At 52.4% G+C, this 21798-nt stretch overlaps 1 protein-coding gene across 3 annotated transcripts in view; it reads left to right on the top strand.

Annotated features, from left to right (window-relative positions):
• The first annotated feature begins 10121 nt into the window (after positions 1 to 10121).
• Positions 10122 to 21798, top strand: part of SEMA6B (semaphorin 6B) — a 30551-nt gene continuing 18874 nt past the window's right edge. For all 3 annotated transcript variants that reach the window (XM_053579466.1, XM_053579492.1, XM_053579479.1), the window contains exon 1: positions 10122 to 10433. The gene's annotated coding sequence lies outside the window, so the exon portion shown is untranslated. The remainder of the gene's footprint in view (positions 10434 to 21798) is intronic.

A 21798-nucleotide genomic window follows, 5' to 3' on the forward strand; every position in this document is an offset into this window, starting at 1 on the left:
AAGCTGCACTGAGAATCTGCCTTCCTCCTCCTGCTGCAGCCAAGAACCAGGTCAGCCCAACGCTGGGACATCAAAGGGAATCTATAAATACAGATGCAGGAGGAAAAATAGACACTTCCCTAGCCCTTCCAGTCTCCCTTCTCTCCCACTCCAAATCACTCCTGGCTGGACTCCCACCTCAGGAGCTGGGCTAAAGCCCTCCGCCCCAGGGATCCCCTTCCTTGAAAGCAGTAGAGGGGAACAGCTGGTGGCACTCCAGTCCCCCTCCTCCCATGAGCTCAACTACTTCTGCCCTCTCCTTCTCTACCAGGCATCACTGGGAGGAGGCTATAGAGGAGGATTCTCAGTTTATCCAAATCTTTGGATCCCAGAAGCCTGGGATCTTCCTTCTCGTGGGGAACACATAGGGTTTCTTTCTTGTGCTAGGCTCTAGGAAGCTGGCGGGGACAAGGCAGACAGTCCAGACTTAGGCAGAGCAGTCAGGGGGGCTTCCTGGAGGAAGATGACATGCACTAAGCCAAAAGGAGGATGGGAGTGATGGAGGGTGAAGAGTCAGGTTGGGTGGCAGATGGAGGAGAGTTTGCGGTCCCCCTCAGTCCTTCCCTGTTTCTTACTCCCCAAGTCCCCTGTCTTTGCATTCGAATGCCTCTCAAATACACACATTTCTCTCCACTGCTGTGGTCCTGGCCCCCTTATTGCTCCCTCAGACTAGTATAATCAACTCTTTCCTGGTTCCTCAGGGCTATTCATTCGTGCCCTAGCTGCATCATTCTCCACAAGGTGGTCAGAAAGATCTTTTTTTTAGAGACAGGGTCTTGCTATGCTGCCCAGTCTGGTCTAAAACTCCTGCCCTCAAGTGATCCTCTTGTCTCAGCCTAGTTGCTGAGATCATGAGCAAAAGTTACATCAGATTATCTCATTTGCTCTCCATAAACTCTCCCATGGCTTCCTAATGTCCTTGAGATAAAATCCAAACTCTTTCCTTTGTCCCACTCACTACCCTCCCCTCCTCCCTCTGCTCCAGCCATCAGTAACTCCTTGCTATGCCTCCTGCTCCAGGGCTTTGCAAAGGCTGTGCCCTCTGCCCTTCCCTTATTTCTTCTCCAAAGTGGCTCATCCTCCTCCTTCAGGTCTCAGCTCAAATGTCACTTCCTCATAGAGGCCCTTCCTAATGCCCCTAGACTATTGCCACCGACTATTCTCTTTTCTTGGCCTTTATAATGATCTGAAATTTGGCTTGGCACCCGTAGCACAGCGATTATGGTGCCAGCTACATACCCAAGGATGGTGGGTTCGAACCCAGCCTGGGCCAGCTAGACAACAATGACAGCTGCAACAAAAAATAGCCAGATGTTGTGGCAGGCGCCTGTAGTCCCAGCTACTTGGGGGACTGAGGCAGGAGAATCACTTAAGCCCAAGAGTTTGAGGTTGCTGTGAGCTGTGATGGCACTGCACTCTACCAAGGGTGACATAGTGAAACTCTGTCTCAAAAAAAAAAAAAATAATAATAATGATCTGAAATTACTGCAGTCATTTACTTGTTTCCTTACTGGCTGTTTGGGGATGCCCTCAAGAGAGCAGAAATCCCATCTTCTCCATCATCTCCCTCTCTGTGCCTAGACTGCACCTCCATAGGCCTCAGTTTCCCCATCTATAAATTGGGGTGCAAATATGACAAGTTGTTCCCTTCTGAGAAGCTACCAGCCTCATGTATCGTTAAAGTTACTATTTCTCCAACCTGAGCAAAAGCAAATTATCTGGGTTGTGTGGTGGGTGCCTGTAGTCCCAGCTACTGGAGGCTGAGGCAAGAGGATTGCTCAAGCCGAAGAGTTTGAGGTTGCTGTAAGATATGATGCCACGGCACTCCACCCAGGGCACAGAGTGAGACTCTGTCTCAAAAAAATAAAAAATAAAGTTACTATTTCCCTTGCAAACAGCTTGCCTGGTTCTGTAGACTCTTGTAATCGATATGCTAATTGATGCAGATTTTATGTAAATGACACGTGTGTTTATTTCTCCCTAGAAATTTCCCACTGGCCTCCGGATCCCCAAAGCTAGGGAGGAATAGTATCTCAGTCTGAGTTCCTTGGGGACCCACCCACTCTCAGAGGAGAGCATTCTCGGAGCACCTGCAGGCTCCCTACTCCCTCCTCCTTCCTGGCCTCCAGGGTTTGCCCAAAGTGAGCAAAATTTCTACACTTTCAAAGGAGGGTGTGGGATGAGGGGTGGAAATTTAGAGACCAAGGGGAAGACTGAGACAGAGACAGCAAGAGAGCAAGGCTGAGGGGTGAGGAAGTGGGAGGGGTTATGGAAAGAGACTGAGAGGGAGGGAAGCTGAGGGGGTCCCTTGCAGCCTCAGGTGCATGGGGCTAGGGTGTGGCTGGGTGTGCCTGCCATCATGCCCTTGGAGCAGAGCGCCAATGGCCCATACTGGTCATAGAGGATTGGAATCTTCTGGAAGGTGAAACTGAGTTTAGACAACAGGAGCCACGAGCCTTACCTGCACCATCATTCCAAGGCAGGGGCAGGGGACAGAGGCTTGAACAGTACTCAATATCCCATTGTCTCTATTGAGTGCCACTGTGTGTCAGCTCTGTGTTTGGGCAGTACTGGTGCCTGCCCTGGGGATGCCAGTCTGGTGTAAAGTAAGATTCAAACTGAGACATTCACCTTGGGAATGAAGGAGAAGGGATTAACCAGGTTAACTTGAAAGGAGAGGGAGGCAGAGGGCCCGGAGGTGGGAACAGCCCCATGCAAAGGTCCTGGGGCAGGGAAAATGCCTGTCAGCTACCAGCTCTCTCTCTTCCTGCCTTCTGCTGTTGCAGAATCCATCGTCCCTCCAAGGCCTCCTCTGACTACCTATTTAAAGTCTCCCCCAGTGCTGAGCGCAGTGGCTCACACTTGCAATCCTAGCACTCTGGGAGGCTAAGATGGGTGAAATGCTTGAGCTCAGGTGTTCAAGACTAGCCTGAGCAAGAGCAAGACCCTGTCTCTAAAATGAACCAGCTGTAGTCACAGCTACTCGGGAGGCTAAGGCAAGAGGATTGCTTGAGCCCAAGTGTTTGAGGCTGCTGTGAGCTAGGATGCCATAGCACTCTACCAGAGCAAGAAAGTGAGACTCTGTCTCAAAAAATAAATACATAAAGTCTTTCCCACTCACACCCCAAACTCCCCATCTTCTCTCCTTGCTTCATTTTTCTCCTTAGCATCATCTGGCTCACAACAGATTTCTCTCATTTATGCTGTTTCTCCCCCATTAGAATGTCAGCTGTACCAGGTCAGAGACTTCATCTATTGCATTCACTGCGTGCGTCCCCCCTGACTAGAATAAGCCAGGCACACAATAGGTGCTTAATAAATATTTGTTAAATAACTTGATCCTCTCCTACCCTTGATCTCTGAACTCTGCCAAGATGGGGGCACATTGTGTGCCCAATAGAATCCAGCAAGCCGTAGGTGCTTAATAAAGTCAGCTGAACAAACAAGCCAGTAGGATCAAGACCCACAGGGCTGTTTCCCTTCCTTGAGACTGAAGACATCGAGGGTTTACAGCCAAGGCAGAGCCAAGGTGAAGTGCAAAGGGTGTGAGCTCAGCACCCACGATGTGCACCCCCTCACACTGACGCTGGTGTCACCTGCATGTCCGGCCCTGGTGGCAGTGACAAACCGACACCAGCTTAGGTCATTCACACATACACCTTCCACCATTACTGTATTTTTTTGCTACTGTTGTTCTTTCTCCCTAATAGTTCTGGTTTTCCTTCTTTTTTTTTTTTTAATTTGTGGCAAAACACACATAACAAAAAAATCCACCATTTTAGCTGTTTCTACAGTTCAGGGACATCAAGTACACTCACATTGCTGTGCAACTGCCACCACCCTCCATCTCCAGAACTTTCTCATCTTCCCAAACTGAAACTCTGTCCCCATGAAACACCAACTCCCTACCCCCCACTTGGCCCTTGGCACCACCACTCTACTTTCTGTCTCTGTGAATCTGACACCTCTAGGGACCTCCTGTGAGTGGGATCACACAGGATTTGTCCTTCTGTGTCGACATCATGTCCTCAGGCTTCACCCACATTGTAGCCTCCATCAGAGCCTCGTTCCTTGTCATGGCTGAGTGATATTCCAGTGTGTGGATGAACCTTATTGTATTTATCCATCCATTGATCAATGAATGCTTGGGTTGTTTCCACCTCTTGGCTATTGTGAATCGTGCTGCTGTGAATGTTGGTGTTTGTGTATCTGTTTTATCCATTTCTATTTATCTGTTGACAATGCCCTGAACAATCTTAGGGACATCAAAGCTTCTTCTCAAAACTTCCAAGAAAAGATGAAGATCAGGAAAAATCTCCAAGAGGAAGAAACACAGAATTACAGAATTTTCCAGTAGAGGGAAAGGGAAGAAAACCTGCCTTTATGAAGCACTTACTACATGTATATGCCAGGCCCTGGCATCTTTGGAAATTAAACAACTTGCTCACAGCTGGTGAGTGGCCAAGCCAGGCTTTGGATCCCAGTCTGTGGATGCAGAGATGCATTCTACTGCCTGCTTGATTGCCTCTGATGAGGGGCAGCTCACCACTCCATCACTGGTTAGGAAATAAATGAGTATAATGACCTGAGAGGAAACAAAACAGAGTAGAAAGGAGCTGTCCCTCCAAACTGGGGGTGGTCAGGGAAGGCCTCCCAGAGAAGGGGAATAGCTTCCCAGGCAGAAGGAACAGCAAGAGCTAAGGTGCTGCACCAAGACTGAGCTGAGTGCATTCATTAGGCTGGGGGGAGTTCAAAGGAGGGTAGATTCTGAACGTGGAGAGTGTGAGGCTCCCTGTGCCCAAATGACATTGAATCCTGCCCTCTCTCTCTGTGCTTTAGATTCCTATTCATACCCAAGGACAGATCCCCAGGAGCTCCAAGATTCCTGGATGGCCCCACTCCACTTCCCTTTTATGGGACCACTTGTTCATTTGCATATGCAGAGGCAACCTTAGGGGAGGGATTTCTGGGACTACCCAGAAGACATCTGGCCTTTCTGGGGGATTTCTGAGTGGGAGGGAGCCTTGTAATTGCTTTTTTTTTTTTTTTTTTTGTAATTGCTCTTTAATTTCCACTTATAAATCAGGCAGCTTATACTGCTGCTTATGTCTCTTACTATTTCCAGGGTGCAAATATGGTGCATTAGCTCCAGCCAAACATACAGTTGGCCTGAGCTTCAGCTCCAGGGTCTGAGGGGCTGTGTACATGTTGGGGGTGGTCTGAGGCTCGGCAGCCCCCACCCACTCTCCTCTGCCTGGGTAGCTGATGGCCTATTGTGTGCCCAGGCCTTACACATACACCCCTCTCTCAATGAGGGGGGAAACAGTGCAGTGGAGAGGGGCTCTGGGCAAATTTTGCAGCCTGCCCCCACTCAAAATGTGCAAAGTGCCCGAAGCTGTGTAGTGCATACATAGGTGCTTAATAAGTGCTGCTATTTCATCGGATACCCAGCTCCATCTTGAGGAGGTGGCCATCCTTATGCCATTTTGCTAAGAAGGAAAGTCAATATCTCCCTGGGCTCACCCCTTGTTCAATCATGCCTCAATTTCCCCCTGGACACAATGAGGGCAGGCCCTGGTGAGCTCTTTGACCCCCCTCACGCAATCATTCTTTCATTTATTCAACACATTAGTTGGTTGCCTACTGTGTGTCAGGTCTTGTTTTTTGTTGTTTTTTTTTTGACCAGGGCTGGGTTTGAACCCACCACCTCCAGTATATGGGGCTGGCACCCTACTCCTTTGAGCCACAGGCGCCACCCAAGCCAGGCCTTGTTTTAAACTTTGGGACACAGTGGAGACTCTGGCTTTGCCCCCAGATAGTTGGCTGGGAGAGAAAGCAGAGGGAAATAAGGAAATGGATGAGAGAAATCTTCCTAGTAAAAAGTTCAGCAAAGCAGTCATAATCGGCTAAAGGGAGATTAGGAGGGGTGATTTGTAAATGAGAGGAGATGGAGAACATTTGACTTGAGACCTAGCGGAGGAGGAAGGGAAGCCACTGGAAGATCTGGGGGAAGAATGAATGCACCAGGCAGAGGCAACAGCCAATGTAAAGGCCCTGAGGCCAGACTACACCTGGCCTGTTGGAGGAACAGCTAGGAGGGAAGAGACTCCACAGGACTGCAGCAAAGTAATAGAGGGGAAGGCAGGAGGGCAGGGATCAGGGGACTCCTGGATGAAGGAGTAAAGGATGCAGTCATGGCTAAAATGGGAGAGAGGGAAGGTATGCTCCTACAGCTGGGAGATCAGAGTAGGCCTTACGGTGGAGGGGACATCTGAGCTGAGACTCCAAAGAGGGGAAGGTCACTTGGAGATGTGTGGGAAGAGTGTTCCAGGCAGAGGAAGCAGCAAGTGCAAAGGACCTGAGGCAGGGCAGACTTAGTACTAAAACTATACACACACACAGCAATATTGTCTGGCCCTATATAGCTATACCTCTAACATTTTAGAATGGAGCTGCCTCCTCTTTCAGGAAGGCCTCCTGGATCCTCAGTAGCAACTACGATTGTGCTGAAGAAGCAGGAGAGGGAGGGTTAATGTCAGGCTCAGGGGGCACTCAAGCAAGGGGAAGGGAAAAGGTGGAGGGGACCCCACTTGCTCATCCCAGGTCACAACTCACATGCCTTATGAGCCCTCCAATTAGGGAATCTCTGACTCCCTGGAAGTTCTTCCAGGAAAATCAGCACTTTATACTTAAAACGCTGAGGTTCAGGCCAGGCACACTGGCTCACGCCTGCAATACTAGCACTTTGGAAGCCAAGGCAGGAGGACTGCTTTGGCCCAGGAGTTTTAGGCTGCAGTGGGCTATGAATGCGCCAATGCACTCCAGCCTGGACTACAGAGCAAGATTCTGTCTCAAAAAAAATAAAAGGCTGGGGTTCAAATCCTGGCTCTACCATTTCCTAGTAATGTGATCAGTCTGTGATCAGTCAAATCACTTGTCTCTGGGCCTCAGCTTCCACACTTGAAAATGAAAATGGAATAGGATTATACCAGTAGCTATGTTCTAGAATCCTGGGGCTGCATATAGTGGGTGCCTAATATATGTTAGATCATCATCATAATTATTAATACATTCACAACATAGAGCATTTTCTGGGCAGCAGGCCCAGGGTATTGTGTGATCTCTGGAAAGGGCTACATTCTCTGGGCAACAGCCCCGCCCCCCCAACCTCTCAGGAGTTCCAGAAGAGAATTTGAGCTTGAGAAAGGGTCCACAAGAGGATCCTGCCCCCAGAAGAGAAACGTGTCAGAGAGCAGGGAGTGAGGAAGGTTTAGGGCCATGCCACCAGCACTCACCCCCAGCCCAGGGACTCTAGGAGGTTAGCTCCGCAGAGGGACCAGCTGGGAGGATTTAGCCAGCGCATCTGCCGCCGGAGCAGCTGCTGTTCTTGGGGGGGCTGAGGGGGGATTTGGGACGAGGGGAAAATCTGTCCGAAAAGAATCGCGTCTGCGTGGCCCAGCTGCCAGATCAGGCTGGGGGGACACCCCAATCGGCTCTGACAGCAGGTCCCTCCCCCGCCGCGACAGCCCCTAGTGCCTCTGGGGGAGGGGGCGTCGGGGAGGCCCTGACGTCGGGGAGGCCCTGGCGTCACTTATGGCCTTGGCCAATCAGAGCTGCCCTTTCAGAGTCCCCGGGGGATTCCCTGGCCCGAGCCAGGACCAGGGCGCCACCGAGCAGCGACGACCCCCTACCTGGACTTAAAGAGGGCCTACACCTGGCCAGGGAAAATGAGGATGAGGCCCAGGGGCGAAGAAGTGGGACCCTGGAGACCTCTCCGAAAGGCTGTCCCCTGGCCTGGCTCCAGCCTGACCCAGAGAGGGTCGGGGACCTGCAGGTGTCACACAGCGGAGTGGAGGGGCGCAGAGCTCTGCTGGGGAGTGCGCAGGCAGTGCAGCGGGGCCTCCCTTCCTCGCAGACGCTGGGCCCAGCCTCACTCCATCCTGGCTGACCCCCCCTCCGGGTCTCCCTGGGTCCGAGGGCTGCGTCCCGGGCCGCTCTGGGAAGAAGGTTCAGTGGCCGCGGGCGCCTACAAAACCCGCCCTGGAATCTACCCAACCGGAGCCGGATAGGAGCGCCGCGCTGCCCACGTGCCCACCCAGACGGGGAAACTGAGGCCCAGTGGGGCGGGGCTTTCCCCAGAGTCCCGCAGTTAGGAAGGCACTGCTGGCTCCCGGGACCTCGCACGAGGACCTACCCCTCCCTGGGCCTCCTTGGCTCATCCGGAGGGCGAGCTGTGAACTTCTGCCACCTTCCTTCGTTCAGGGCTCAGACAGGCCGGAGCCCTGGGCGGGAGGAGGGAGCAGCCCGACCTGACCTTGTCCCCGTCCAGGGCATGAAAGACCCATTCATGGCCACAGAAGCCTGGGTGGCAGCTGAGCCCTGCACGGGGGTGGGGCCTCCTTGTAGGGCCTTTGTCCAAACCTCAAATGCCCTCCCCACATCCTCTTACCCTACCCCTCCTGTGCTCCACCCCATATTAGCTCCTCATGGTCCTCATGGACCCCCCCTTGTCCATCTCAGTCTGTGCCTGTCCCTTGAGTTCTGTGGCCATTGGTTTTTGTATCTCCCAAGTCTAGACTGAAGGCAGGAGCCAGATTTGTTTCCTCTGCCCAAGATCTGACACACAACAGACGCTCAATAAATGTTTGTTGAAGGAATGGATTGCAAAACTGCCCAGATGGTCCCAGCCAAGGCCACAGGCAAGGAAGAGGGCATGCCAGGGGGTGGACACAGCACAGGCAGTTGGGGAGGAGGGTGGGGGGAGGGAGGGTGCAGATCCCCAGCGCCAAGCTGAGATGCTGGGACTCAGCCCTCTTCCTTAAAGACCAGGCCTCAGTGTCCCACAGTGGGCAGGATGCAGAGGATGGTGGCAGGTGTCTTGGCTGATTTGCCTGGGATGCTGGGACAGCCGGAAGGTAGTAAGGGCAAAAACCACTGACAGGAAGACCAGGCTGCTCTCAAAAGTTTGTGGTCACCAGGATGGCCCCTGCACATGCTTGGTCAGGGCCAAGGCTGGAGGGCCTAGGCTGTCTCTAGAGATGCCAGGGAGCCTGCAGGTTGCCCAGGGATCAGCGTGGCCAGGGGAACAGGGTTCCAAGTCCTGACACCACCCATTCTCTGCCATGTGGCTTCTGGAAGCCAGCACACAGCCCATCTGAGCCTCCAGGACTGTTGGGAGCCAAGGATGGGAAATAGTGGCCCCCGCACACAATAGGTGTGTAAGAAAAGTAACTATGGAGCACCTACTGTATACCAGAGGGGTGTGTGTGGGGGGATAGGACAGCAACCGGCCTAGTATTTGGAGACGTACAGGGTGACATGCACCTGGGGAGATGTTTGGGATAGGGACAGTGAGGCATAAAGAGGGTCAGCAAGGTTACCAGAGGTGTTTGAAACCTCAAGGCTCGGCGGCGCCTGTGGCTCAACGAGTAGGGCGCCGGTCCCATATGCCGGAGGTGGCGGGTTCAAGCCCAGCCCCGGCCAAAAGTAAAAAAAAAAAAAAAAGAAACCTCAAGGCTCTGTCCTGGGGTCTCAAAAGCAGCAGGCAAGAATGTTCCCATGGGTAGGGGATACCGTCATCCCCTAATAACCCCCTTTTGGGACACTAGGTGCAACCATAGAGACCTCTATAGCTAGTCTGCTCAGGTTCAAATACCTGTGCCACCACTCTCTGCATGACCTTGGACAAAACACGTCTCTGTGCCTCAGTTTCCTCACACGTCCAGAGGGTGTTGTCAAGCGGAATGCTTGTGGGTTGAGTAAATGACCTCATATATGAAGGGGGCTAGTAGAGCCCTGGGGTCTTGGTAGTGCATTAGGCCTATGGGCCCTGTGAGTCTGATTGGGGAAGAATCGTGGGGACGCGAGTTTAGACAAAGGGGACCAGAGCAGGGAGTTGAAGCGACCCTATTAAGGTCATCACCTGGATGCAAAAAGCAGGATGACCCTCCAACCTGCCTCGCCAAGAGCCACTCAACCGGCTCCGCCCTCCGCTCCGCGCCGCCGTTGTTCTGGGCCGGGTTTTGTGCGGTTCCAGCTTGGCTTTGGGGGGTGCTGGCAAAGGGGGGGGTGGAGGTGGCGGAGCTGCGAGTCGCAGCGGCCGCGGCGGCGGGCGGAGAAGATGCGGCCGCGGCGCGCCCCCGGTCCGGCCACAGCACAGCGCCCTCCCTGGAGCAGACACCAGCGCGCGGGGGGCCGGGGCTGAGCCCCCTCCCCCAGCGCAGCGCCGCGGGCCCGGGGGCGGGGAGAGCGCGCGCCCCCAGGCCCCCGCCCCACCCCGGGATGCCGGGCTGAGCTGTCCGGGCCGGGACAGGTGCGCGCACGGACCCCCCCACCCCGCCGTCCGCCCGCCCTCGCGCTCCCTCCCGCGCACTCGCGGCCACAACGGCTCCGAGGTAAGCGCCCCAGGGCGTCTGCGATGGGGACTAGGGGAGAAGCTGCCATAGGGGTATCTGGCAGTGCGCAGTCGGGAGGCTGGATTGTGGGCTGGGTCCGGCGCTAAAATGAAAGACCCTGAGGGCCCTGCTACGGGGAAGGAAGGATCGGGCCGGAGAGGGGGTGGGGGCGCTACCCATCAGCCGCGCAGCTGGAGAGGAGGCTGGATTCAAGAGGGGGGCGCTGTATGGAGCAGCTCTGGGGGTCCGGCAGCACCGCTTTTCAGGGGCTGGATTTTGGACTGGGGCGCTGAATGAGGCTCCATCATGAGGGTATCCAATGGCACCGCAGCTGGGGGAGGGGGCGGGGGAGAGCTTGGATTGTTGACTGGGGGCCTGCGTGTGAAGCTATCATGAGGGTTCTGTCGCCACCGCAGCGGGTGGAGATTTGTGTGTGGGGGGGGGGTGGCCGCAGGAGGCACAATGATGGGGGCCCGCGGCTGCGCCGCTGGGGCTCTGGATTTGGGCCCAGGTGTGGGGGGATCGGGACAGGCTGGGGGCCTGCGGCTCGGGGGTAGGAGGTGGTGTTGGGGGGCGGGGCCCCAAAAGCTAAGTCCGGGGCGACCCGGGGCTGGTGTAGGGGTCCCGGCACTGTGGGCCCCTTTCGCCCCTCTCCGTGGTCCAGCTGCCGCACCTTGGGCGTCCCTGAGTCTTCTCTGGCCTCCTTCCTGGCCGGGAACGGACCGTCCCCGGCCTGGGTAGCGAGGGAGGGGCCACGGTGTGGACAGACCAAGGCCAGCAGGTCCGGATCCCTCCGCTGCAGTGGGGGCTTGGGGGTTCGGGGTACCCTAAGAGCTGACAAAGGGACAAAGCAAATGTTTCTTTTGGAGAGCGCTGGGCTGGGTGGGGGTCGCCGACTGTGGCCCCCTCCTGCGGGCGCTGATTGGTCCACCGGATGAGGGTCACGTGCCCCGGGTCCGGCTCTGGGCCTGGGGCGCTCTCCCGAGTTTGGGGCATCTCCCAAAGGGGGCGCTAGTGCAGCGAACCACCTCTGCCCCGACCGATAAGTGCCAGAGCAAGAAGCTTTTTCAAGAGTCCCGGGGTTGGGGGAGGCATTCCCAGATCCTCACCCCCATTTGACCCTCTCTGACTGAGGTCTACACCTAAGGTTGTCATCTGTGACCCACAGACAAACGGGAAACTGGGGCTTGGAATTATAAGGACGCCCTCAAGCTTTGGGGGCGGGGGTTGGTTAGGGTGTAAATGGAAATACACCAGAGACACCCCGACCCATCTGCAAAAGTGCATTTCTTCATATTTTTCTGGGTTTCCTCATCTTCTCGAAAGGTCCAAATTCCCTCTCCAAAATAAAAATTCAGGACCCCTGGCGCATCCCCACACCCACAGATACCCACAGACGCTTTTCCCACATCCTAGGAGACCCAATTTCTTTCAGGGGCAGGATTTCTGGATGTATCGGTATAACTGTTTCAAACTCTGTTGAGGAAATAGGGTTAGGCTTAGGTAGGAGGGTGTGGGAAGATGGTGGGGGTTCAAGGCTGGGGTCAGGATCCACTTGGGAGGGAATCCTAGTAAGTTGTTCGGGAGTCAGGTAGCAGCCTGTCATAAGCCTCTTAAACTGTAGCATGTCTCCTCTGAACCGGCCCATTCTCAAAAGCAAGTGGGGAAACACCCCTAGGGAAGCAGCTGAAACCCTGGACACCGCCATCTTCCTTCTCCCCCATCCTAGCTGATGGTTGCCTGGGAGCCCCTGCTCCTCCCGTCCCCCTCTTCTCTGGTCTGTGCAGGTATTAGACTCTAACTTTGAGAGGAGGAGCTTAGCTGCATGGCCTCAGGCTGGTCCCTATTCTTCTCTGGGCTGAAGTCTCTCCAGGTGATGCTTTCTGGTTTTAGGAGTTGAGATGAGACAGAGGGAGGTCACACAAGACTGTCTTGAATCAGTAACTGCGCTATTTTGCCACCTCCAGTTGCTACCTACCTCTGCTAGGGCTGAGCACTCATGGGTTGTAGTCACTGCCTCTGCTTTAAGGTGAGAAGGTGATAATAAGTGGAGAATTGAGTCACCTGGGGTGGGGTCTTTTCCCCTTAGACATCAGCCCTTGCTTCTGTCCAATGGGCAAAGAAGGTGCTGGAAATTTGGTTTAGTGTCTGCAGTGGCCACCCAGGGCTCAAGGCAGGAGTTGCTGGGTTACCTGGGGCTGGGCCTGAAAGATAGAAATCAAACTGCCCTTGGAAAGGTGACCATGACATCAGCCTGCAAGACAAGTGAGCTGGGTCCCCAGAGGCTGAAGGACACACCAGTTGCTCCCTGTCTCCCAGGAAGGAAGATGTCCCAAGCTGAACCTAGGTGTGGCCCCATCTTGTGGTCCCAGAGGGGTAAATTCTAGAGGGAGAAAATCCCAAGCCAATCAGTACAGACTGGTGGGAGCAGGGAAAACTGCCTGAGGAGGGGATTCTGGCACCAGGTTTGAAGGATGAGAAAGATTTTGTCAGGAGGAGAGGGGGATATACTTGGAATAGTAAAGATGGCCATAGTGGGGTATGTTGGAGGAGCCCTGAGTGGCTGCACTATTTTAAGGATGGGAGGCAATGGCAATGAGACCTAAGAAGTGAGCAGTGGCTTTGAAAGTTAAGCTGATGAGTGAACTTTATTCCAAGGGCAATATGGAGTCATGGAAGGTTTTAGAGCAAGGAAGGGACATGAGTAAGATTTCAGACCTTTAGCAGCTGTGTGGAAGGGGAGCCATGGGGAGACAGGGCCTTGGAAATCAAGTGAGCTACTCAAAGGGATGATGAGTTGCCCATCCTGGGAGGCAGGCAAAGGAGTTGGACAGCCATCTTTCCAGAATCCTGGGAAAATAATTGTGATAATAGTCAGACCCAGCTGACCTTCTAGATTTCTTTTCAATTTCTGTGTGTTGTAGGTTCTCTGAACTTCTGTAGTGTTTCAGATACTGTGGTTCTGAAATTCTAAGCCATTTTTTAAGGGGCTGTGGCTTCTAAGGCTTGAACTCCTCCAAGACCCAGGTGTGATTTGATCTGGTGGTGGCTTTCTCTTGGCTATCATGAGTGTGTTTCCTCCCCTTGCTGTCTTTGTGTAGCAGCAATAGGAAAATTGAGGCTCAATGCAGCCCAGGACACGGGCCTTACCACCTGCCCCACATCCTGTGGCTGAACTATCCCAGAACAAACCCCCCATCCTAGACACCTGCACCATCACAAATCATTTAGGTTTGGCTGCCAGAGGTAGGGTCCTGTGCGTGGCCAGAGGAGCCTGGGTCTGAAGCACATAATTATCTGTTGTTATCACAATCCTTCATTACCTGTCCTCCAGGGATGTCCAGATAAAGTGACAGACATTACAATGACTCAAGGAAGTGGCTTGGCAGGCTGGGGCCCTCTCTTATGTCTCTTTTTATTTATTTATTTTTTTTGTAGAGACAGAGTCTCACTTTGCTGTGAGCCATGTGACGCCAGAGTGCCGTGGTGTCACATGGCTCACAGCAACCTCCAGCTCTTGGGCTTATGTGATTCTCTTGCCTCAGCCTCCCAAGCAGCTGGGACTACAGGCGCCCGCCACAACGCCCAGCTATTTTTTTGTTGCAGTTCGGGGGCTGGGCTTGAACCCACCACCCTCGGTATATGGGGCCCTACTCACTGAGCCACAGGTGCCGCCCTCTTATGTTTCTTTATACAGGGACATGTTGGTCTCCACTAGCCACCCTTCCTTATCTGGCACCAGGGTCCAAAGGTGGCTCCCTGATGGGAGTTCGGACTGATCTAATGAGGACTACATTTCCCAGAATGCACTTTGGCCAGCCTTCCAAGGGCTGACCTGGGAAGGAACTTCTAAAATACAGGAACCCAGAGAATTGTGCGTTCTCAGGTGTGCATTGGTTCAGAAAGATAGGGTGATGAGTCAATCAACAAATGCTGCGAGTACTCCCTGTGTGCCATGCCCTGTGCTGGGTGATGCTGGGATACCAGAGAGGGAACCTTAACTCTGGTGTCTAGTTGGCCCTCAAGTGGCTTCCAGGATAGGGGGAGGGAAACAAAGGCAGACACTGGCCCACTATGCTATGTGGCATCAGGGCAGAGAAAGCAATTGGGGCTGGAGAAAGCTGGCCTCTGCCTCATGGATCAAGGGAAATGCACTGAGAAGGGGCATTGCAACTAGGACCACAATAGATGTGTAGGAGTTCACTGGGGTGGGGGCAGACACTTGTTTTCTAGTAGTTGCACAAGAACCTCCTCCTTTCTATGCATTCTGCCTTCTCTCTTCCCTGGAGGCTAAGGAGTCAGAGCCCCTGGGGCAATTAAGGTAGCTATTTTGCACTATTGTCCTCAGAGACTGCTACACCAGTTGAATCAGACTCCCTTGTATTGGAATCTTATCTCTTCCTTACTCCTTACTTCCTTACTCTCTCTCTGAGCCTGTATCCCCACCTGTAAATCAAGGATACTATTCTATCTCCCTCGGGGTTGATCATTTAAACAAGAGGATGGGGCGACGCCTGTGGCTCAAGGAGTAGGGCGCCAGTCCCATATGCCAGAGGTGGCGGGTCAGAGGTGGCAGGTTCAAACCCAGCCCCGGCCAAAAAAAAAAAAAAAAAAAAACACAAATAAATAAATAAATAAATAAACAAACAAGAGGATGGAGGCAAAATGCCAGGTTTAGTTCTGTTGTTTTTCTGACTCCAGAAAAAGAAATTACTTTCAAAAGCAGAAACCTGGTGTCTGTGGCCCTGATTTCACTTGGCGTTGTGAGGGCTTTGCTTGAATGTGATGAGTTGACAGATATTTAATGAGCACCTACTATGTGCTGGGTGCTGGGGACCTAGCAATGGCCAAGGCAGACTATATCCTGTCCTTGTTGAATTCACAGCCAAGTGATGACACAGACACTGAGTAGAGAAATAAACAAAGCAAATCAAGTACATTCAGTGCTCCAAAGACAGTAAGACTGGATGATGTGACTGAGAAGGGTGAGGCTGTTTTAGCTTAGGGTGTCAGGGAGGATGTCTCTGAAGAGGTGAAATTTGAACAGAGAGCTAGAAGATGAGAAGGAGCCTGTCATGCAAAGATCTTGAGCAGAAATTTTGGCAGAGAGAACTGCCCGTGCAAAGGCCCTGGGGTAGGACCACACCCATGTGTTGAAGAACAGTGGCTGGAGTAGAGTGAGGAGGGAGAGAGAGGGAGGGGCCAGGACAGGGCATGCAGGACTTTGTGGGCCATGGGGAGAACTTTGGTTTTGATCCCAAGGGAGGTGGGCCATTTCCTGGCTATACACCCTTGGGCACATCACTTGCCACTCTGAGCCTCAGATTCCTCATTTATAATATGGTCAAAAGAGCTTCTCCCACCTACTCTACTAGGTAAATTAAGTACTTCTTGTCAAGCCTATAGCACAGGGCTTAGAACAACGTAGGTGCTCCATAAATATTTGCTGTTGTTCTCCCTTGAAGACCTGAGCTCCAAATGCCCTGAGGTCACCCAGTAAGCCAGGGGATCCTGCCCCTCCACATTTTTTTCCACCATTGGACAATTCTCATGCCCCCATCCCCTAGCACCGACATCATTCTTCCAGCCTCTCTGCCATTCCTGAGCCCTGACTCACAGGACTTGTCCGCTCTGACCCCAGGGCCTTTCCCCACCCCACCCCCCAAGACCTATTTCCCGCCTTTGTTTTCTTCAAGTTCGTTTGTCAGGTCTTTGGTTCCCAGCAGCACTTGGCACTCCCTGCCTGCCTACCCCTCTAGGCCTTTCATTCTGGTCCTGTCCTCCTTGGTGATTCCTGTTGTCTTCCTAGATGTGACCTGTGGGAAGGAGCAGTGACTGGGGCGTGGCTCCCAAGAACCCTAAGTTCGCAGGGGCCATCCCTCCTTTGTCTTTCCTAAAATGGAGCCCCTATAACAGCCTTACTCTTCTCTGTCCCCCCCAGACGGGGCCCCAGGGCAGGGCCCAGTTCCTCTATGTTTCCTACAGTTATAGGACAGACCACCAGAGTCCCTTGCTTGGGAATCTGTGGATGCTTGACACCCCATCCCCATCCTAGATTCCCTTGGATCCCCCAGCCCAGTAGAGCCACCCCTTCCCAGGCCCTCTAATTACCCCCTGGGTATAAATAACACTTGAATTTCCTATGAATAGTGGTTGCAACCACCCCTGTTGCTCCTTCCGAATTACTTCCTGGTGGCCCAATTTCCAAACAGTGATTAAAATTAATTACCCAGGAGCCCCCTCCCTGCCTGGGCCAAGAGCCCCAGAGACCTATCCCTGTCCCCGCTTGAGGTCTTACCTGTGCCACCTGACCTCATCACCCTGATTTCCTGAGTGGCCTGGGGACAACCTCTCCCTGGGTTTCTGCTTGGTTATCTGTAAAATATTTGGACTATGCCAGCATCATGGGTCAATGACACATTGTGAGCACTCAGTAAAGGGCAGCAAGAGGCAGTGTAGCCTTTGAGTCCCAGGTTCACACTTATGTGCTGAGTGACCTCAGCCAAGTGACTTGTCCTCTCTGAGCTATTTTTCCACCTGCGGATGGAGATGAGGGTACTGTCTGGAGGGTTGATACAGGCATGAAATGAGTTCATATGTGCTTGGTATAGTGCCCAGCATGCAAAAGGTAGAGCCCTCCTAAATCTTGTCTTAAATCCCAAACCCTGCTGTCCTGGGCTGCCATGAGTTGGGCATGGGAGGCAATTCAGGCATTCTGAGTACTAACTATCCTCTTCAAAAGAGACACTCAGTATTGATTGAGTGCTTAATGCATGCCAGGCTCTGTATCAAGCCCTGGACACACAAGATCCCAAGTGTATCTACACACAGTAAATATTCAAGAAGTTTGGAATGAATGAATCCTTGCAGCTATTTTATAAGTGAGGGGGTCTTTCTGGGACATACATTCAGCCTGTCTGAGCACCTACATTCCCCTTCTCCCGTGGAGCCAATACTCTCATCTCCATTTTTCAGAGGCAGAAACAAGCTCAGAGAGGGAAGACTCTAAACCAAGGCTGCACAGCATTCAATACAGTTAATTAAGCATCTAAAAAGAGTTGCTCATTTATCCCTCTTGAGAATCCAAGAAGGCTTGAATTACTGATGGAGAAACTGAGCCTCTATGAGCTGAGGACTCAGGAAGGAATGTCAGGAATGGATGGGGACTCACTAGCCACTCTCAGGCTGGGAGGAATGAGTTAACTGGCATCTGACAAGTGTTGGGGAACACAGAGCCTCTCTCCTCTGCCCCCCAAATGCCCAGGGGCCCCAGAGATTCCCTCTGGACTTTCTGCCAAGTTCCTAGACAGCCCCAAAGCCTGACTAGGCTTCTTTGAGGGTGACTGAGGCAGCTGGAAGAGGCAGCTGTAAGCAGAGCCCGTAACTAGACCTAGGTGACGCGGGGGCCTGGCTGCCAAGCAGGTTACTCAATCCCCCCAGGGACACTGGCCCTGGAGCCAGAAACACTGGACAGCCAGGTCCAAGAGGGAGCTCCTATGGAACAGGAGACAGGTATCCTGCCCCCAACCTTGCTGTCTGTGGCAGATGGAGAAATGAATGCTCCAAGCCTGCCTAGGATCTCTGAGTCCCTAATCATGGTATAGAGAGGCCCAGAGAGGCTGAGCTGCTGGCTTAAGGTCACACAGTGAATGTATGCATCACAGACCCTGTTCTGGTACCTTATTTTATTATTATTTTTATTTTATTTATTTATTTATTATTATTATTATTGAGACAGAGCCTCAAGCTGTCGCCCTGGGTGGAGTGCTATAGCATCACAGCTCACAACAACCTCCAACTCCTGGGCTTCAGTGATTCTCTTGCCTCAGCCTCCCAAGCAGCTGGGACTATAGGCGCCCACCACAACGCCTGGCTATTTTTTGGTTATAGTTGTCATTGTTATTTGGCAGGCCCAGGCTGGATTCGAACTCGCCAGCTCTGGTGTATGTGGCTGGCGCCTTAGCTGCTTGAGCTACAGGCGTCGAGCCTGGTGCCTTATTTTAGGAGCAAAAAAATTGAGCCTCGAGCCAGGTATGATGGCTCACACCTATAATCCCAGTATTCTGGGAGGCCAAGGCAGGAGGATACCTTGAGGCCAGAAGTTCCAGACCAGCCTGAACAAGAGTGAGACCCTTCTCTACAAGAAATAGAAAAATTAACTGGGTGTGATGACACCTATAGTCCCAGCTACACGGGAGACTTGAAGCAGGAGGATCAGTTGAGCTCAGGAGTTGGAGGCTTCAGTGAGCTGTGATGACAGCACTGCACTCTATCGAGGATGGCAGAGCAAGACTCTGTCTCAAAAAAATATATCGAGGCTCAGTACCTGGAACAGGGAGACCCCCAGGGGTCTTTTTGGGACATGATAACCTCCCCACTCACCTAGATCTTCTTGCTGTCCCTTTCATGGATCCAGCCTCTAGGTTTTGCCTTTGCGGTTTGCTCCACTTGGAGCATCCTTCCTCACTTATTTACAGCTGTGTCGCAGGGTGAAGCACAAATGTCCCCTTCTCCAGGAGGTTCCCTGACCCCAGCTAAAGCAGCCCCTTTGTTGCACTCTCCCATCATTCTTTACGTTTTCATCATAACATTTTTTTTTTTTTTTTTTGTAGAGACAGAGTCTCACTTTACTGCCCTCGGTAGAGTGCCGTGGCGTCACATGGCTCACAGCAACCTCCAGCTCTTGGGCTTATGTGATTCTCTCACCTCAGCCTCCCAAGCAGCTGGGACTACAGGCGCCCACCACAATGCCCGGCTATTTTTTTGTTGTTGCAGTTCGGCCGGGGCTGGGTTTGAACCCACCACCCTCGGTATATGGGGCCGGCGCCCTACTCACTGAGCCACAGGCGCCGCCCCATCATAACATTTATCATTGTCAGAAGCTACCGAGTTTTATTCTTGAGTAATGTGTGTACCCCCATCTCCCCACTAGACTGGGCACCCCTTGAGGGCAGAGCTTTGTGGCTTTCTTAGTCTCCACTGTGTTCCCCATGCCTGCAGTGATGTCTGGCACACCATGGGTACTCAATAGACTTGTTCAAGGGGAGCATATGGCCATATCCTCCAATACCAAATTGATACATGGTTGATATTTTTGTGAATAACAATGACTACAATAATAATAATATGGCCACGTGATGCCTGCTGAGGGTTTACTGTGTGCCCATCATTGCACTTGGCACTTTATCTAGAACTTCAGTGTCCAGATACAGACCCTGGCCGTGGATGCCTGATGAGCCCTCAAAACGTGGTCATTCTGAATTGAGGTGTGAATTCTGAATTCACATTCACACTGGATTCCAAAGATTCTGTCTTTGGTATGAAAGACAGAATGTAAAATGTATTATTAATCATTTCTACATGGATTATGAGTGAAAATAATACCATTCTGGATCTGTTAAGTAAAACATTATCAAAATACATTTCAGCTGCTGCTTTCTACCTTTTCTAGTGGAGCTACTAGGAACTTGAAAATCACACATGATTGCACCTAGTGTGCCTGTAGCGTTTCTATTAGATGACTTTGGTTAGATTATGTCCTTTTTTCCACATACAATGCTTTAAGCTTGGATTTATAATCCTGTACAGTTTATAGGTAGGGAAACTGAAGGCCAGAGAAGGGAAGTAACTCTCCAAAATCATGTGGCTGATAAAAGGTAGAGCCAGGGGTTGAACGTGGGCTGTGTGGTTCTGGAGTGAAAGCTCTCAACCTGGGGTCTTTGCAGCTGGCAGTGTTATCTGTCTGGGCTTCAGTTTCCCCCACCAGCTGGCAAGGTTGGGCTAGGTGGGGTGGGCTAGGGAAAGAGGTGGATAGACTCTGTGATGACCAGCATGGTGGCCACAGTCAGCTGGGGTCCTCGGAAATGGTTTGACAGCCAGAAAACCTTCCATGGCAGTGGGGCACAGGCAGCTGCTTTCTGGGGTTTGCGTGTATACGATTGATTGGACACAGGTGTGGGCACACACATTCAGCCACTTGTGCATTTTGCAGAGGAGGCGGGAAGCATTGGTGGGGGGACAGATTTGGGTTTGTTCAACTCCCTATGCTGACTGATTAGTTCTTCCCATACAATAAGCAATTACTGAGCACTGACAATGTGCCAGACCCCGCAGGGATATGTCATTGGCCAAGACACACCCAGGCCTGTGGTAACAGGGCTCACAGTCCAGTGGGGCAGATCGGCTCTGAACACACTGGTAGACAGGGGATTGTTGTTGTTTTTTGTTCGTTTTTGTTTTTGCAGTTTTTGGCCAGGGCTGGATATGAACCCGCCACCTCTGGCATATGGGGCCCAGGGCCCTACTCCTTTGAGCCACAGGTGCCGCCCTGGGGGGGATTGTTTTATTTTGATGGATCTTTGCACAATATTGAGTTTTTCAGACTTTTCCATGCACATGGATTCTTGCAAGATCCTGCTCAAATGCATGCTTTTGGTTGAGCAAATGGGACACGGGATTCTTCATTTCTGACAATGAAGCCGATGTTGCTGGTTCAAGGACCACATTTGGAGAAACAAAACATTCAAAGGTGTAGAACATGGGCTCTGAGAGTGCTTTGTGCTCGTGGGTTTAACATGGGGCCTCTCTGAGAAGGCTGTGACATTTTAGCAGAGACCTGAAGTGAGAAAGTGAATGATGTGTATAACTGGGTGAAGGCCATTCCAGGTGGAGGAGACAATCAGTGCAAAGGCCCTGGGACAAAGTGAACAGAGCAGAGAGAGGAGGAAAAGGCAGGCAGGGAGGGGACAAACAGGTCATGCAGGGACTGGTGGGCAGCGAATAAAACGGGCTTTGACCCACTTTGCTTGCAACACAGAGTTCTTGAGCCCCATGCCTGTCAACAGGCCTGCAGACCTGCTAATCTTTTTTTTTCCTTGGGTCAGAGTCTCACTTTGTCACTCTCAATAGAGTGCTGTAGCATCACAGCTCACAGCAACCTCAAACTCTTGGGCTCAAGTGATTCTCTTGCCTTAGCCTCCCAAGTAGCTGACACTACAGGCACCCACCTAAATGCCTGGCTATTTTTTTTTTTGGCAGTTTTTGGCCAGGGCTGGGTTTGAACCCGCCACCTCCATCATATGGGGCCGGGGCCCTACTCCTTTGAGCCACAGGCGCTGCCCAATGCCTGGCTATTTTTAGAGATGGGGTCTCACTGTAGTCTAGGCTGGTCTCAAACTTGTGAGCTCAGGCAATCCGCCCGCCTCGGCTTCCCAGAGTGCTGAGATTACAGGCTTGAGCCACCATGCCCGGCCTGAGACTGCTAATCTCGGCTCAGTTCAACTCTCCGCTTCCTGCGCTCTCGCCCACCGGGACTGCTGACTGCAGTTGAGCGACACAGTGCAAACCTGGAATTGGTGTCCCCACA

The sequence above is a fragment of the Nycticebus coucang genome, chromosome 2 (genome assembly GCF_027406575.1).
Source record: "Nycticebus coucang isolate mNycCou1 chromosome 2, mNycCou1.pri, whole genome shotgun sequence".
Taxonomy (NCBI): domain Eukaryota; kingdom Metazoa; phylum Chordata; class Mammalia; order Primates; family Lorisidae; genus Nycticebus; species Nycticebus coucang.